The sequence below is a fragment of the Phascolarctos cinereus genome, unplaced genomic scaffold (genome assembly GCF_003287225.1).
Source record: "Phascolarctos cinereus isolate Bilbo 61053 unplaced genomic scaffold, phaCin_HiC Scaffold_726;HRSCAF=1367, whole genome shotgun sequence".
NCBI lineage: Eukaryota > Metazoa > Chordata > Mammalia > Diprotodontia > Phascolarctidae > Phascolarctos > Phascolarctos cinereus.
Window position 1 is genome coordinate 413146196 of NW_027556098.1, and position 16144 is coordinate 413162339.

The following is a 16144-nucleotide window of genomic DNA, read 5'->3' on the forward strand; positions in this document are numbered from 1 at the left end:
GAAAATTTGACTTTCAAATACGAAACTCAAGAGAAGCATGAAGAGATAAACAGGAAAGAGAAATCTTTAGGGATTTATTAAGGTTGAACTGTACATTCCTACATGGAAGGATGATATTTGTAACTCATGAGACCTTTGTCAGTATTAGGGTAGTTGGAGGGGAAAAAATTATGTGGGGGTGGGGAGGCACAGGGTAAGTTGAAAATGAATGAGTGATATCTGGAGAACAAAATTAAGAGGTGAGAGAGAATTATACTGGGAGAAGGAGAAAGGTAGAATGGGATAAATTACCTCATATAAAACAGACAAGAAAAGGCTTTTACAGTGGAGGGAAGGGGGAAGGCGAGAGGGAACGAGTGAATCTTATCTTCGTTGGATTTGGCTTAAGGAAGGAATAACATACACACTCAATTGGGTATGGAAATCTATCTTACCCTATAGGAAAATAGTGGGGAAGGGGATAAGAGAGCAGGGGGATGATAGAGGGGAGGGCAGATTAGGGGAGGGGGTAATGAGAAGCAAACACTTCTGAGGAGGGACAGGGTCAAAAGAGAGAATAAAATAAATGGGGGGGTGGGATAGGATGAAGGGAAATACAGTTAGTTTTCCACAACATGACTACTATGGAAGCATTTTGCATGACTATACACATATAACCTGTATCAATTTGCTTGCCTTCTCAATGAGGGTGGGTGGGGAGGGAGGAAGAAGAAAATTTGGAACTCAAAGTTTTTAAAAACATGCAATTGAGAAATAAGATATACAGGCAATGGGGTATAGAAATCTGTCCTGCCCTGCCGGAAAATAGAAGGGGAAGGGGATAAGAGAAGGGGGTGGAGATAGAAGGGAGGGCAGATTAGGGGAAGGGGTATTCAGAATGCACACCAACTTGGGGTGAGGGGAGAGATGAGATGGGGAGAAAATTTGGAACTCAAAATCTTGTGAAAGTGAATTTGAAAACTAAAAATAAATTAATTAATAAAGAAAAAAGAGGGGTGATAGAAGGGAAGGCAGATTGCAGGAAGGGATAATCAGAATGCATGCAGTCATGTGGTGGGGGTAGGGGAAAGATGGGGAGAAAATTTGGAACTCAAAATCCTGTGGAAGTAAATGTTGAAAACTAAAAATAAGTAAGTGAATGAATGAATGAATAAAAAAAATAAAAAAGTAAGATGAAAATGGAAACTCATAGTATCAGAAATAATCCTTTTTCATATTTTGCTATGTTTATAGAAATGCTCTTTTTAGTGTTTCAGTACAGGTTTTTAAATTTTTAAAAACTATTAATGATAAAAGATCTAAGGATGAAAGGAATGTGACAGACTCCAGGAAATAGAACTGGGTATGTCTAGAAAGCCATGAGGGTCATTTTACAATAAAAACCTTTACAGCTTCTATATCCAGATAAATGCTGTATTTTAAAGTACAGATTATGCTGACTTCTGCATGGACTGTGTTCCCAAAGTTCAAAGGAATGTCAACGGTATGGAAGTCCAGAGGTACAGTATTAGACAGAGAGGTTCTACATACTGTCTGTCTAAGATCATAGAATTGAGACCTGGAAGTTCACCCCACTTCATTTCCTCCAAGTCTCTTCCCCTTTTTGAGCACCTGCATAATAATTTTCCTGAACCAACACTCAGAGCGTACCTCTCCTCTCATCAAAAACCTTTAGTTGCTCTCCACCAAATAAAGTCTAACCTTCTGTTATTCACAATTCTTAGCCATGGCATGCAGCCCTACTCTCTCCAGCCTTATCTTCACACTACTTCCTATAATTATTTTACATTTTGGCCAAAGTAGATGTCTCTCTGTTACCCATTCTCTTTCTTCTCTACCTCGTCCAAAGGTTCTTTTTTTAAGCATTAGTCAGACATTTATTAGGTGCCTACTGCACGCATAGTACTGTCCTAGACACTGCGAAGATACAAAGTTTAGATAAGACAGGTCTTCCTTCACCTCATAGAACTCAAAGAGATACAGATAACTGTAACAATACACAATATTACACGACAAGAACCTTAGAAAGTTGTAAAACAAAGTATGTTAAAGTTGGCAAAATCAATTTCAGTTTCAGATTCAGTTTCAGATTCATAGCTACAAGTTGTATGTAACAAACACATGGGAAATATTTTATCACAGTAAGTTACAGATACAGATCTAGAGATTCTTAACCTGGGTACCACAGACCTCCTTCTCCCGAAAGGAACCATGGATATATTTCAGAGGGTATCTGTGAACTGGGATGGGAAAACAAATTACATTTTAATTTTCACTAAACCTTTAACTGAATTTAGCGAGTCCTTCAATTAGGAATGCAGGCAATGAAGCACACTCATATTAGGCTGCCAAAGGGGTCTATGACAGAGAAACAGTTAAGGTGCCCTGATCTAATCTTTGCTAAGCCTTTGCTCACACCTCAGTTCCCAGAAAGGACTCTCCCTTACCCCATCTCCTGACTCTTTCTTTTAAAGTCTCTCTTTCTTCAAATACCTCACTGGATACTACCTCCTACACGAAGCTTTCCTGGAATGCCTCCTCCTCCCCCAGTTTTTTTAGAGCATTTGGCCAGAATCTTCCTTGGGCCCTTATCAAACTGTCTTTTAGAATACTAGGTATTCACACCCTTATCTGCTGTGACCGTTAATACACTGTTGGTTGTTGTTTTCTAAAACCTCAGTAACTGGCACCATGCTTGGTAAACAGAAGTAGTCACTTTATCGAGGCTTGCATGGTTGAATATGAGCTCCCAGGCCAGCCCACAAGAGCCGACTTCAATTCAACTTGAAGGTTCAGTTCAATCCTCAACACTTAGCATGGTTCCCAGGGCATTGTAAATGCTAGCATTTATTAAGGATTCCCAGTGCTTGGTGCTGGAGAGATGAAGATGAAAAATGACAATTCCTGCCCTCAAGGAGGTTATCTGATATTATGCCTCCCACCTTTCTAGCATAATTTCCCCCTACTATCATCCTTCAAGCAGTCCAGCCCCCTCTACAATCCAATGGATCTATCATTATTCCCTGCTCCCAAACCTCTGTATCTGTTGTGCTTGGGATGGACTTCCCCACTCTAACCCCAGGATTCCTGCCTGCTGAAATCCTGCTGTTCCTTCAAGGCCCAGCTCCGGGGCTACCTCCTCCATGAAATCTTCCCCTTCCCCTATCCAGTTAGAAGGGCCTCCTCCCTCCCTGAACCTAGCCTTCTGTTTGGCCCCATATGAACACTGATCAGAGGCTCACTTGCATTTTAGCTATGTCCATACATGCTTCATCTTTTCTTGTCAATCTCAACTAGATGATAAGGTTCCGGAGGCCAGGGTCAAAGTCTTTTTCCATCTCTGCAACATCGAGCACAGTGCCTGGCATATGGCTGCTGTTGAGCTGTTTTTCAGTTATGTCCAACTCTTCATGACCCCATTTGGGATTTTCTTGGCAAAGATACTGAAGTGGTTTGCCATTTCCTTCTCCAGCTCATTTTACAGATAAGGAAACTGAGGCAAACAGGGTGAAGTGCCTTGTCCAGAGTCACCCATCTAGTAAGTGCCTGAAGGAAGATTTGAACTCATGAAGATGAATCTTCCTGACCCCAGGCCTGGGTATTCTCTCCACTGTGTCACCTAGCTGCCCCAGGCATATAGTAGGCACTGAATAAATGTCAATTGATTGATTGATTGACTGACTGACTGACCAAGCACACAGCATTGCGAGATGAGGTACAACAAGTGCATTGGTTTTTGAGCTTTAAAAAATTCATCTTGGGGCACCTAGGTGGCGCAGTAGATAGAGCTCCTGCCCTGGAGTCAGAAGAACCTGATTCAAATCCAGCCTCAGATGCTTGATACTTACTAGCTGTGTGACCCTGAGCAAGTCACTTAACCCCATTGCCTAGCTAAAAATAAATAAATAAATGTTTAAAAAACATTTCATCTTGGTTTCAACCACCCATTGCTGAGCTATGAGTCCCACAACAATCGTTTCACTTCTCTCATTTCTCTCATTTAGAAAACAAGAAAAAAATTAATATTTATGTTCCACTTCAGTTTTTACCAGGACATTGTGGGAAGTACTTCGTAGACCACAAAATGCCATAGATACGAAGGTGATTCATATCATCATTGTATTATTATTACATTACATGCTTAATAAATGTTGAATTGAATGGACTCTTCCAGACTAAATGATTTCTAAGATCCTAGGTCTAGCATTCTGTGCTCTATGTTCTAAACTCTCATCCAGCTCGGATGGTCTCTAGTCTCTACAGGTCATTCTTTCTCTGACTTTCTAGGTCTCCCAGCCCCTTCCAGCTCTCTGATGTGCCTCTATTTCACAACCAGGTGAGTAAGTACTGAAGACACATGGCAAGAAGAAGAAAGTAGGCTCTCTGCTTCCTTCCCCCCAGAACCAGGGGTAACTCAGCATGAAATTCCCAGTTGTCTCAGCTCGCTGATGGGGATCCCTAACCCATTTCAACCCAGAGGAGCACACAGGTGAGGTACCAAGAAACCAAGAAATACCACTCCTTCAGATTAGGGAAAACAGGGCTATTCTTTCCACCGAGGCCACAGGAGCCCCTCCCTGGAGTCACACTCTTCAGCTCCCATGATTTCCTTTGGGGCCTGTTAGACAGCTTTAAGGCTGAGACTGAAGTTTGTCCAACAAAAGCCTGCCTGACAAGGCGAGGGCAAGAAGCCTACCTGCCACCTTTACAAACTTAGGTCAGCTGGAGGGCACCTCCCTTGCTCTTTCCCTCCTGCCTCTCCCCCAAGGAATTGTCTCTCCCTAGCCAGGCTTCTCAGTGATACTACAGCTCTGAAGGAAAGCCAGAGTGGAGGAGCACCCCAGTGTTTGGGGGACACACAGGAGAGGGATGGAGTCGTCTGTAACAATGCATTACTCCCCTCCTCTGCCTCCACTATGGCTTACAGTTGATCATGGGATGAAAACAACTTGGTACTTTTATTTATCTGTGAACATGGTGCTTCCTTCTGGTAGAATGTAAAACCCTTTAAAGAAATTAACTGAAGCATTTTTGGTCTTTATATCCCAAACCACTAGAACAGGGGTTGGCATACAGCAAATCTTTATTGGATTAAATTCAATTTTAAGATTGAAAGTTCTATAGTCAGAAGAGCTGGGTTTAAATCTTAATTCTGCTCTTGACTGTGTGGCTTCAAAAGTCATTTCTCTCTTCTGGAGCTCAGTGTTTTCTCCTGTGAAATAAAGAGATTGATCTAGGTTCAGGGATGAGGAACCTGCAGTCTCAAGGCCACACGCGACCCTCTAAGTCCTCAGGTGTAGCCTTTTGACTGAATCCAAGCTTCACATGTGGCCCTCTAGGTCCTTAAGTGCTGCCCTTTGAATCCATTTGCCACACTTGAGGACCTAGAGGGCCACATGTGGCCCTCGAGACTGCAGGTTCCCCTCCCCTGGACTAGATAATCTCTTGGGTCCTTCCGACTCAAAGTGATTTTAAGTGCCTGGGGCATGAGGGAAGTACAAAGACTCAGGGTCCAGGGTTCTCCCTAGGGGGCACAGTGTTGGGGTGAGAAAGAAAAAGGGAAAGAAAGAGGTAGAATCGGAGAATTTTTTTTTCACATAAAGGTGGTACACAAGGAAGAGTTTATAGTAAACAGGTAAATGGGAGGTAGTCAATGCTTGAACCTCACTCTCATCAAAATTGGTTCAGAGGGAAGAATATACACACACACAGTCAGTTGGGTATTTCTTACTCAACAGGAAGATAGGAGGGAAAGGAGAGAAGAGATATGTGGGGGAGGGGTAAATAAGGGGAAGAACAGATTAGGGGAGGGTTGGAAGCAAGACAGACTTTTGAGGAGGGACAGGATTAAAAAAGAGAGAGAAGAACAAAACCAAGGAAATGGGATGGAAGGAAATGCAATTAGTGATTATACCCATGAATGTGAATAGGATAAGCTAACCCAGAAAATGGAAGCAGTCAACAGAATAGAGTGGAAACCAGAATCCAACAATATATCACGTATTAGAGAAACACTTGGGATAAAAAGACATACATGGAGTTGAAATGAAGGGCTAAAGCAGAGTCTATTGAGTGAAGAGAGCAGAAGTAGCAGTCATGATATCAGACAAAGCAAAAGCAAAATCAGACCTAATTGGAAGAGAGTATTAGGGAAATTATATTTTGCTGAAAGGTACCATAGACAATGAAGTAATATCAAAAAATGTTGTAGTCAGTGTAAAGGCCTCATTTCTCAAGTATATAGGGAACTGAGTCAAATGTATAAAAATAAGAGCCATTCCCCAGTTGATAAATGGTCAGAAGATATAAACAGTCAGTTTTAAGGAGAAGAAATCAAAACTATCTATAGGCATATAAAAAGATGCTCTAAGTCATTATTGATTAGAGAAATGCAATTTAAAACATCTCTGAGATACCACCTTATACCTATCAAAATGACTAATGCTGGAGGAGATGAGGGAAAATATGTATATTAATGAACTTGTAGTGGGGTAGTGAGCTGGTCCAACCATTCCGGAGAACAATTTGGAACCGGGCCCAAAGGGCTAGAAAACTGTTCCTGTTCTTTGACCCAGCAATACGCTACTAGGTCTGCACCCCAAAGAGATCAAATAAAAAGGAAAAGGACCCATATGTACAAAAATACTTACAGTAGTTTGGTTTTATTTTTTTGTAGTGGCAAAAAATTAGAAATTGAAGCGATGCCCATTAATTGGGGAGTGGCTGAACAAGTTGTGGCATATGATCATGATGGTGTACTGTTATGCTATAAGAAATGATGAGGGGGATGATGTTTTGGTTTGTTTTAGACTGGCAAGACCTATATGAGCTGATGCAAAGTGAAGTGGGAAGGACCAAGAAGTCATTGTATACAGTAAAAGCAATGTTGTCATGATAATCAACTGTGACAGATTTGGCTACTCTGATCAATAAGCACAGTGACCCAAGACACTTCCAAATGACTCATGATGAAAAACTGCTATCCACCTTCAGAGAGAGAACTGATGAACTCTGAGTGTAAATTGAAGTATAATTTTCTTGCTTTCTTGATTTTTTTTCCTTGTTTGCTATATGACTAATATGGAAATATGTTTTTGTGTGATTTCATATGTATAACTGATATATTGTTTGCATTCTCAGTGAGTGGTGGGGGGATGGGAGGGAAGGAGAGAATCTGGAGCTCAAAATTTAAAAAGAAAAGAATGTTTTAAATAAAGAAAATATTGAAAATGCGAAAAGAAAGAAAGGAAGGAAGAGGGAAGCTTTCGCAAAGTGACATTTCTCAATAGGACGTATCTTGACCATCACACAACTCACACAACTTGCCTTTATTTGTACCCCCAAGGCTTAATGCTTAATAAGGGCCTGAATCAAAATGGCTCTGTGAGAGAAGGGGATAGATAAGAAAGATGCTAACGGGATAGAAACAACAAGATCTGTGTGACCCTGGGCAAGTCACTTAACCCTACTGCCTAACCAAAAAAAGAAAGAAAGAAAGAAAGAAAGAAAGAAAGAAAGAAAGAAAGGAAGGAAGGAAGGAAGGAAGGAAGGAAGGAAGGAAGGAAGGAAGGAAGGAAGGAAGGAAGAAAGAGAGAGAGAAGAAGAAAGAAAGAAAGAAAGAAAGAAAGAAAGAAAGAAAGAAAGAAAGAAAGAAAGAAAGAAAGAAAGAAAGAAAGAAAGAAAGAAAGATTTTGCAATCGATCTGGTATGTGGGATGAGCATATGGAATCAGTGACCCCACTGTTTTTTCTGTTCATTGATTGACTACTTTTAAAAATCACACATCTGATTTTGTAGAGCAAAATTTCACTATAAATGCTCTCTCCAGACAGACAAGGTATCCTTGAAAGAGATAACAATAAAGAAAGTTTTGTCTGATCATTAACAGCCAGTGATATGCAGACTGAGAGACATATGCTCACCAAAGGTGTTCCCCACTGACATGGAGGAGATACAGGGCAAAGTTCAAGTTCAGAAAGGATTCCCCGTGCATGGTGAGGTCCTCCAGGTTCTCCTGTATATGCATGATAGTGATTCAATCCACCAACCAAGCATTTATCCCAATTATTTGCTAGGCCTAGCATTAGGCACTAGGGACAGCAGACAAAAATCAAGGACTGTACATTTTAACGTGGGAAACAACAAACATATGCAAAATACATACCAAGCAAATACAAGATTACCTTGGCAGAGAAGATGCTAGCAAATGCTGGGACCAGGAAAGACCTCATGAAGAATGAGGCAGCTGAGCTGACTCTTGAAAGAAGGATCCTAAGAGGTAGAGGTGGGGGGAGAGAGTATATTCTAGGCAAGGGGGACAACTCATACAAAGACATGAAGACAGGAAATGAGATGCCATGTATGAGAACAAGAAAGCAGATTAGGTACGAATGTCAAGTGCATGAACAGCTGTAATGGGCAATAAAGGTAGAATGGTAGAATGATCCAGGTAAGGAAGAGCTTAAAAAACTGAAGAATTTTTATTTGATCCTAGGGATAACAGGGAGCCATTAGAGCTTTTAGAGTGGTGGGGTGGAGAAGAGAAGGGCAACGTGGTCACACCTGTGCTTTAGGAAACTCATGTGGTCAGACACATGGAAGATGGATCAATTGGAAAGCTATTACAATCATCTAGGCAAAAGGTAATGAGGGCCTGAATCAAGATGGCTCTGTGAGACATGCTACAGTGATAGAAACAACGTGGATGAGTGGAAGTGAGGTGTAGAGGACAGCACCAAGTTTGCAAATGTGGGTGCCTAAAATGATGGCGGTGCAGGAGAGAAAGAGGGAGGAGAAGAGGGGCAGGTCTGTGCGGAAAGAGAGCTTTGTTCTCGGTCTGTTGAGTCTGAAGCCTTCCCTGGTCCCCACAGCGCCAACGCCTTCCCTTTTACATCACCTTATGTTGACTCCGTATTTATCTTGTATTAGTTGTTTGCTGTTGTCTCTCCCATTAGACTGTGAGCTCCTTGACAGCAGGGACTGTTTTTGCCTTTATTTCTACCCCTAGGACTTAGTGCTTAATAGTGGTTGACTAATAGACTGAAACGCTTATGGGACAGGGTTTGAAAAGTCCAGTATTCAGCTGGTGATGTAGGGGTGGAACTGAAGAGAAAAACCAGAGCTGAATCTATACATCTGGGAGTCATCTACATGCATTGTTCACTCATTTTTCAGTTGTGTCTGATTCTTTCTGACCCATTTGGGGTTTTCTTGATAAAGATAATGGAATAGCTTGCCATTTCCTCTTCCAGCTCATCTTACAAATGAGGAAACTGAGGCACATAGCTTGTGACTTGCTAAGGGTCACAAAGCTAGTTAAGTGTCTGAGGCTGGATTTGAACTCAGGTCCTCCTGACTCCAGGGCCATCGATCTATCCTCTGGGACACCTACCTGCCGCTCTAGCTGCATAGCAATGATAACTGAGCCCTTAGGACCTAATGAGGTCACTACATGAAAGGGCCTAGGGAGAAAAGAAGGGGCAAGACAGAGCCTGGGGTACACCCATAATCACTGGTGATGATCCAGCACAGGGGATTGAGAGTTGCAGTCAGATACATAAGAGGAACAGCAAGAGAGCAATGTCAGGAAAAGCCAGCGAGAGATATAGCCAAGAGAACCTATATGGGCTTGTTGGTTTGGGGGGGAGTTGGCTAAGAAAGGGAGGAATGCTATAGGGTGATGGCTAAGAAGGCTGGTTAGAATCTTGTGAAGGTCTTTCAAATCATACTTGTTTGTTTGTTTCAACCTATATTTGGGTGTTTGTAGGAATCAAGGAAGAGAAGGAAAGATTGAAGATGATGGGATTGGGGATAGAGAACCTGAACAGGAAGAGTCGATATTCTAGAGAAGATGGGATTAGGAGGACATGCAGGGGGTTGGCCTTGGTGAGGAGAAAGGGCCGCCTCTTCATCAGAAACTGGAGTATAGGAGAAGATAAGGTTCCAGAGCATCCTAAATAGGATCTGTAATCATTTGAAAGAGTATGGCCTAAACAGCCTTTCTAAACACAGAAGAAACTAATTGGATGAAGAATGGATATTACCCAGGCTATGAAAAGCAGATTATTGTTATTGTTGTTGTCCAGTTGTGACTCCATTTGGGGTTTTCTTGGCAGAGACACTGGAGTGGCTTTGCCATTTCCTTCTCCAGCTCATTTTACAGATGAGGAAACTGAGGCAAACTGGATGAAATGACTTGCCCAAGGTCATACAGCTAGTAAATATCTGAGGCTGGGTTTGAATTCATGAAGTCTTTCTGATTCCAAGCCCAATGCTCAACCCACTGTGCCACCTAGTTGCCCCGATTAGATAGATATAGATGCATATATGTGTGTGTATATATATATGTGTGTGTGTGTATATAAATATAAATATAAATATATATATAAATATAAATATATATATAAATAAATATATAGAGATGGTCAATCTCTATAGTTTGTCTACATATTAAGAAAGACAGTTTGTCATGTATATGTATATTTGTGTAAGTGTGCACATGGACAGATGCTGCACATGAAAGTGGATGAGTTGGTGGGGGTCCCAGAATTAAACAAAAGGAGGAGAATGGAATGGATTGCCTTCAGGAAATCTCAGAGCTTCTTTAACGACCCCAAATATTTTCCTGAAACAAAGACCTAGATCAATATCCATCTGGTGTAGTTGTCAGTGCATCATGGAATACTCCAGTCTCTAAAGAATTAAAAATAAGCATCATTCTGAGGGGAATTGAGAGGTACATGGTGGGTGTGAGTCAACTATAGCATACACATAATAAGGAACTCTGAGAAAAACTGCAGTAAAAGGTGTTATAAAAGGAATGAAGGGAGGACAAGCATGTGTGTGTGAAGTGGGAGGGGTAACCAATGGATCCCTTACAACGTCAGAAGTCAAACAAGGCCCTTAGCATGTTGTTTGGACTCTGAGGTGGAACTTATTGATAAATCAATCAACAAACATATGTAAAGTATCTGTAAGTATCTGTACATGCTAGGCAGTGTATTAGGATGGAAAGACTAAAAAATAAAAAAATGGTGCCCGCTCTCAAGGGCCTTATATTCTATCAGGGGAAGTAACATGAGCACATATAAGTAATATATGCAAAATAAATACAAAGTAATGTGGCCTGGGGCAGGGAGTGGGGAAAGGCACAGGACTAAGGGAATTAGGAAAGGCATCATAGAGGAGGTGGCATTTGAGCGGAGTTTTGAGGGGAGCTCAGGGTCGCAAGAGGTAGAAGTGAAAAGGGAGGGCATTCCAACATTAGGACACAGGACACCTGGACAAGAACTACCTAGGGTATACAAGCACGGTTGGGGAGGCACCATCTTGGTCTCTGAGATCAGCTTGATAAATCAAGCTGAATTATCTCAGCAAAATGAAGATAGGAATACTCAAGCTTCTCAGCCCTTTGTAAACCTTCAAGTGTTAGCGAGACCTAGACGACAATTGATCAGGCTTAGGCAGAGCCAGATACTGAGGGCTATGTTTCCCTCCAGGAATATACAGAGAAACCAGATAGGGTCCCTGCCCTCATGGAGTTTACAATGTAATAACAGAATACAAGGGTATCTAGGTGGTGAAGTGGATTGAGCACTAGGCTTGGAATCAGGAAGATTCATCTTCATGAGTTCAAATTCAACTTTGACTCTTACTAGCTGTGTGACCTTCTTTGTCTCAGTTTCCTCATCTGGAAAATGAACTGGAGAAGGAAATGGTGAAACCACTCCAGTATCTCTACCAAGAAAACCCCAGATGTGGTCATGAAGACTCAGACACGACTGAACAACATTTGGATTTCAGGTCTGAGGAAGGGAAATTTTGCTCTGGCCCCACTCTCCCAAAATCAGGATAGATTTCATGGGAGAGATGACATCTGAGCTGGACCTTGGAGTTCGTTTGTCAAGGATGTCAACAAGCAGAGATGGGGAGAGGGAGCTACAGAATTGCTAGGCTAGCAACGTTCCAAGGCAGGAGGCCACAGGATCTGGAGAAGGAGTGCATGTCGAAGATGAGGGCCCAGAGGGAGGGCTCAGCCAGGAGTGACAATGGGTTGGAAAGGAGGAAGGGTTCAGAGATGATCCTCTGATTGTGTGGGTGTAGATATAATAGTCCTTTAAGGTTTACAACAGAAAACTAACCACAACCCTGGAAGGAATTTTGGTTTTACAACAGACAACTAACCACAGAGCCCTAGGAGGAATTTTTAAAGACCATCATTTCCTTCTCCACCCCTAACAGATCAGCAGAGGAGAAGGGTATTGCTTCACCCTGTGGGTGACTTCGAAAAGCAGAATTACCTCCCAACTTTCTGGAGAAGAAACCAAGGAATCAATAAGTATTAATTAAGTACCTGCAATGAACTAGGGGGGAGGGGTTCCCAGGGAATACCCTGCCCTCAGGATACTTACAATCCAGCTGAAGAGATCCATCTATACCTGAGGGAAAGGGAGAGGTGGATCAGGAAAGACCTAAGTAAAAGTGGGAGCTGGAGCTGAGCCCAGAAGGAAAACAGGAAGAGGGAGAGGGGAGGAAGGAGAACATCGCCAGGCCAAGAAACCCATTCAAATCACCACTGCTTCCAGCACTCGCTGACTCTGGGGGTATCATGTTCTCATCACCTCCCAACAACAACAACAACCTCTGCCAGTAATTAGCTTTTTAATGCTGGGCAGACAGGTCCTTTCTCCTCTCTGATCTTCAGCTCCCCAATCTGTTCAATAAAGGTGGAGGGTTCCATTAGATGGTGGCCTTCTAGCTTTAAAGTCAATATGGCACTGTAGTGTTTTCCAGGCACTCTCCTTAGGCTAAGTAGTGCCTACATCATTCCCATTCCCCACCTCCACCTCATTTTGTAAGAAAGGAAATGACAATTCAGAGGCTTGCCGGAAACCAAATAGCAAAGGGCAGAGCCTTGCCTCAAATCTGGGTGACCTCACTCCAGGTCTCAGGCATTCTCCACTTAGGCTTCGCTGTTGTAATTCTGTGCTGGTGAGGGGAGTTCAGAGGTAACAAAGGGCTGCACCCAGCAGCCACTCTCTCCCCTCCCCTTCCTCATTCTTACTAGACATGTCCCAGAGAGCCAGTCACTCACCCAACTTACGTTCCACATTTGGAAAATGGAGTCAGTAATGCTTGTAGCCCTTAACCCATGTGTTTGTTGTGAGGAAAGTGTCTTGCAAACTGTAGAGTTCTATGGAAATGTGAACTGTTATATTCTCAATGTAACAATAATAATAATCCTTCACCACAGCCTACTTCAAAATCTCATGGTGGCATGGAGGTAAACTTTGGTTCACAAAGATTCTGCCAGCATAGCATAAGCCTTAGGAGGTTCTGCCATGTTTGGAGGCCTTTTAGGAACAGGCTGTACTGTATACCATATCCTCAGCCCTATGACTAGGCAGCTGTGAATCATGGAGAGATCCCTCGCCAACAAGCTGATCACTAGGTGATAAATTCTTTGGCTATGGCAAACTGTGTAACAAAGAAACATATAAGGAAGCTTTCAGTCTTGTGCATTTATTAAAAAAACTCATCCTTTCCCGCAGAGATAGTGGCATAGAGGCAGATAAAGGGGAAAAGGAAGCTTAGAATCACACTTTTTAGACCTTCTATAGACCTATTTAACTGTTAGTACTCTGAACGTGACATCATCTAACAGTGAGCCATACTACCGGAAGAACGAAACCATATGACCACTGACATTGCTGCTGTGAATATAAAAAAGCTGGAGCTAGGTGGAAGGATGACTCACAGAGTCCCCTGGAAATTACCCATAAAAGATTTGGTGGAAATGGTTCAGTATGCACCCACCTCACAAACGATAACATGTATTTCATGAGATGTGTCCTACCTTGAGGAATGGACGATCAACACAAGTAAACCAAAAGAAACCCCCAAAACCACCAAGAAGTTAGCTGTGGCTTTTGCACCAACATCTGTCACAGGTGATAAAGACATAGGAAGAGCAATGAAGTGCACAAGTCAATGCATTTTGCTATCGTTCACCTGTTTCTGTCATGTCTGACTCTTCATGTCTCTACCTGGGGTTTTCTTGGCAAAAATACTGGAGTGGTTCGCCATTTCCTTCTCCAGCTCATCTTCCAGCTAAGGAAATTGAGGCAAACAGGGTTAGGTGACTTGCCCAGGGTCACAGAGCTAGTAAGCGTCTGAGATCAAAATTGAACTCAGGAAGATGTCTTCCTGCTTCCAAGGCCAGTGCTCTATCCACTGCTCCCCCTAGCTGCCCAAGTCAGCATATACACTTACCATTGGTGACAATGACAAATTGGGCACAAAAGAGTATGCTAATAAACACACACACATATGCATGTATGTATGTGTGTGTACATATATAGTTAGAAAATACAGTTTGAGATTAAGAAATAAATGCAATGAAAGGGACTTGTAGTCCACTTGGAAGTCTCTTACCCATTTGTCATGAATATTCTCTTCCAGAAGAGAACTGGGAGGCGCTGAACATGAACGAGAAAGAAAGAAAAAAAGAAAGAAAGAAAGAAAGAAAGAAAGAAAGAGAAAGAAAGAAAGAGAGAGAGAGAGAGAGAGAGAGACAGAGAGAGAGACAGAGAGAGAGAGAGAGAGAGAGAGAGAGAGAGAGGAGAGAGAGAGAGAAAGAGAGAGAGAAAGAGAGAGAAAGAAAGAAAGAAAGGAAGGAAGGAAGGAAGGAAGGAAGGAAGGAAGGAAGGAAGGAAGAAAGGAAGAAAGAAAGAGTAACTATCACAATAATTGATTGCCAATATCAAAGTAATTTCCAAATCATTTATTATTGTGAAGCCTGACTTTCTACTGGTTGATTTAAAAGCCATAAGCAACCCCAAACTAAAGGAGAGGCTAAAGATGAGAAGAAAACATGGTGGCCAATGATAACTCCAACGTGGCCTATTCAAACAAGTTACTGACACTAAAAAATGGGGAAAGAATAGAAGGGAAAACACCGTCACTGATGATAACATTCCCTCCTGAAGTTTAACTGGTATAAAGTAACTTTCATTATGAGAAGGACACAAAGTACCTAGAAACCATCTCAACCAATACACATGCTTCTCTGTCAAGTAGAAGGCACAAGGTCAACATTGATCTGGAATACAAACTCACCAATAAAATTTTTTATCAGCTCATAAAAGGGTGGAAAGAGGAGAAAGAAAAAAGGAGACTATGTCAGTCTTGGCATGAAACCCAACTAAGCCAGACCATCCCCCAAACACTTAGAGATAAAACCAGGAAACAACAAACGAAAAGCAGAACAGAGCTACTAACATTTTTCTATTGACCGATTTTCTTTAGCTTAGGTCTTTTTACGCTTTATGAGAAAGCACATTCAAGACTTAATAAGACATGTCAGTAAGAATGACTAAGTATACCCTGGGCTGGTGCGACACAATTTTGGAAACATCAAGGGATACTCTTTCATTCAAGATATCTGAAAGAGGGTAAAATATCAAATGACCGGCAACGTCATAGACAATATTTTTAGCCAAAAAAATGGAGATTAAGAAAACATTGATAATTATCATCTCATGTACCCACTTTCTCTTCTCTACAAAATCTTTATGAGGAATTTTTACACATGTATTTAGGGTATCCTTGATGGAAATATGAGAAGCAAATAGGGAGGCTTTCACAACCAGTTGTCTACAACAGACAGTCATACAGATGAAGGAAGGGCATAGACAGTACAATATTTCTCTGGTTTTGTTTTGTTTTTTTAATTGTGATAAAGCATTTGATTCGGTAAAGAGCAAAATGCAAACTGTGAGAGCATCTCTGTAATTGACACAGTGTCTCATGAATATGATAAGGCCACACAGGTGCCGCCACCCAGCTGACTTTGTTAAATGAGTCTGTATTAATTTTGAGCTGACCATATAAAACAGGGAGACATTTGCTCATCACAGGCACATGGGTCTTGGATAGGAGCCGCAGAAGAGTAGAGCTGAGATGACAGAATTGATGGAGGAGAGAAGGAGGAAAAGTGAGAGGGGGAGAGGGCTAGATCCACCTAAGACAGTATGTATTGCTTTCAATCACTCCAAGCTGCATCATGTCATAAAAACCTACCCTTGTACCCACAATAGTCCTCTGCTGATGCTAGGATTTTGTGGTCCAAACGACAATGAAGAGA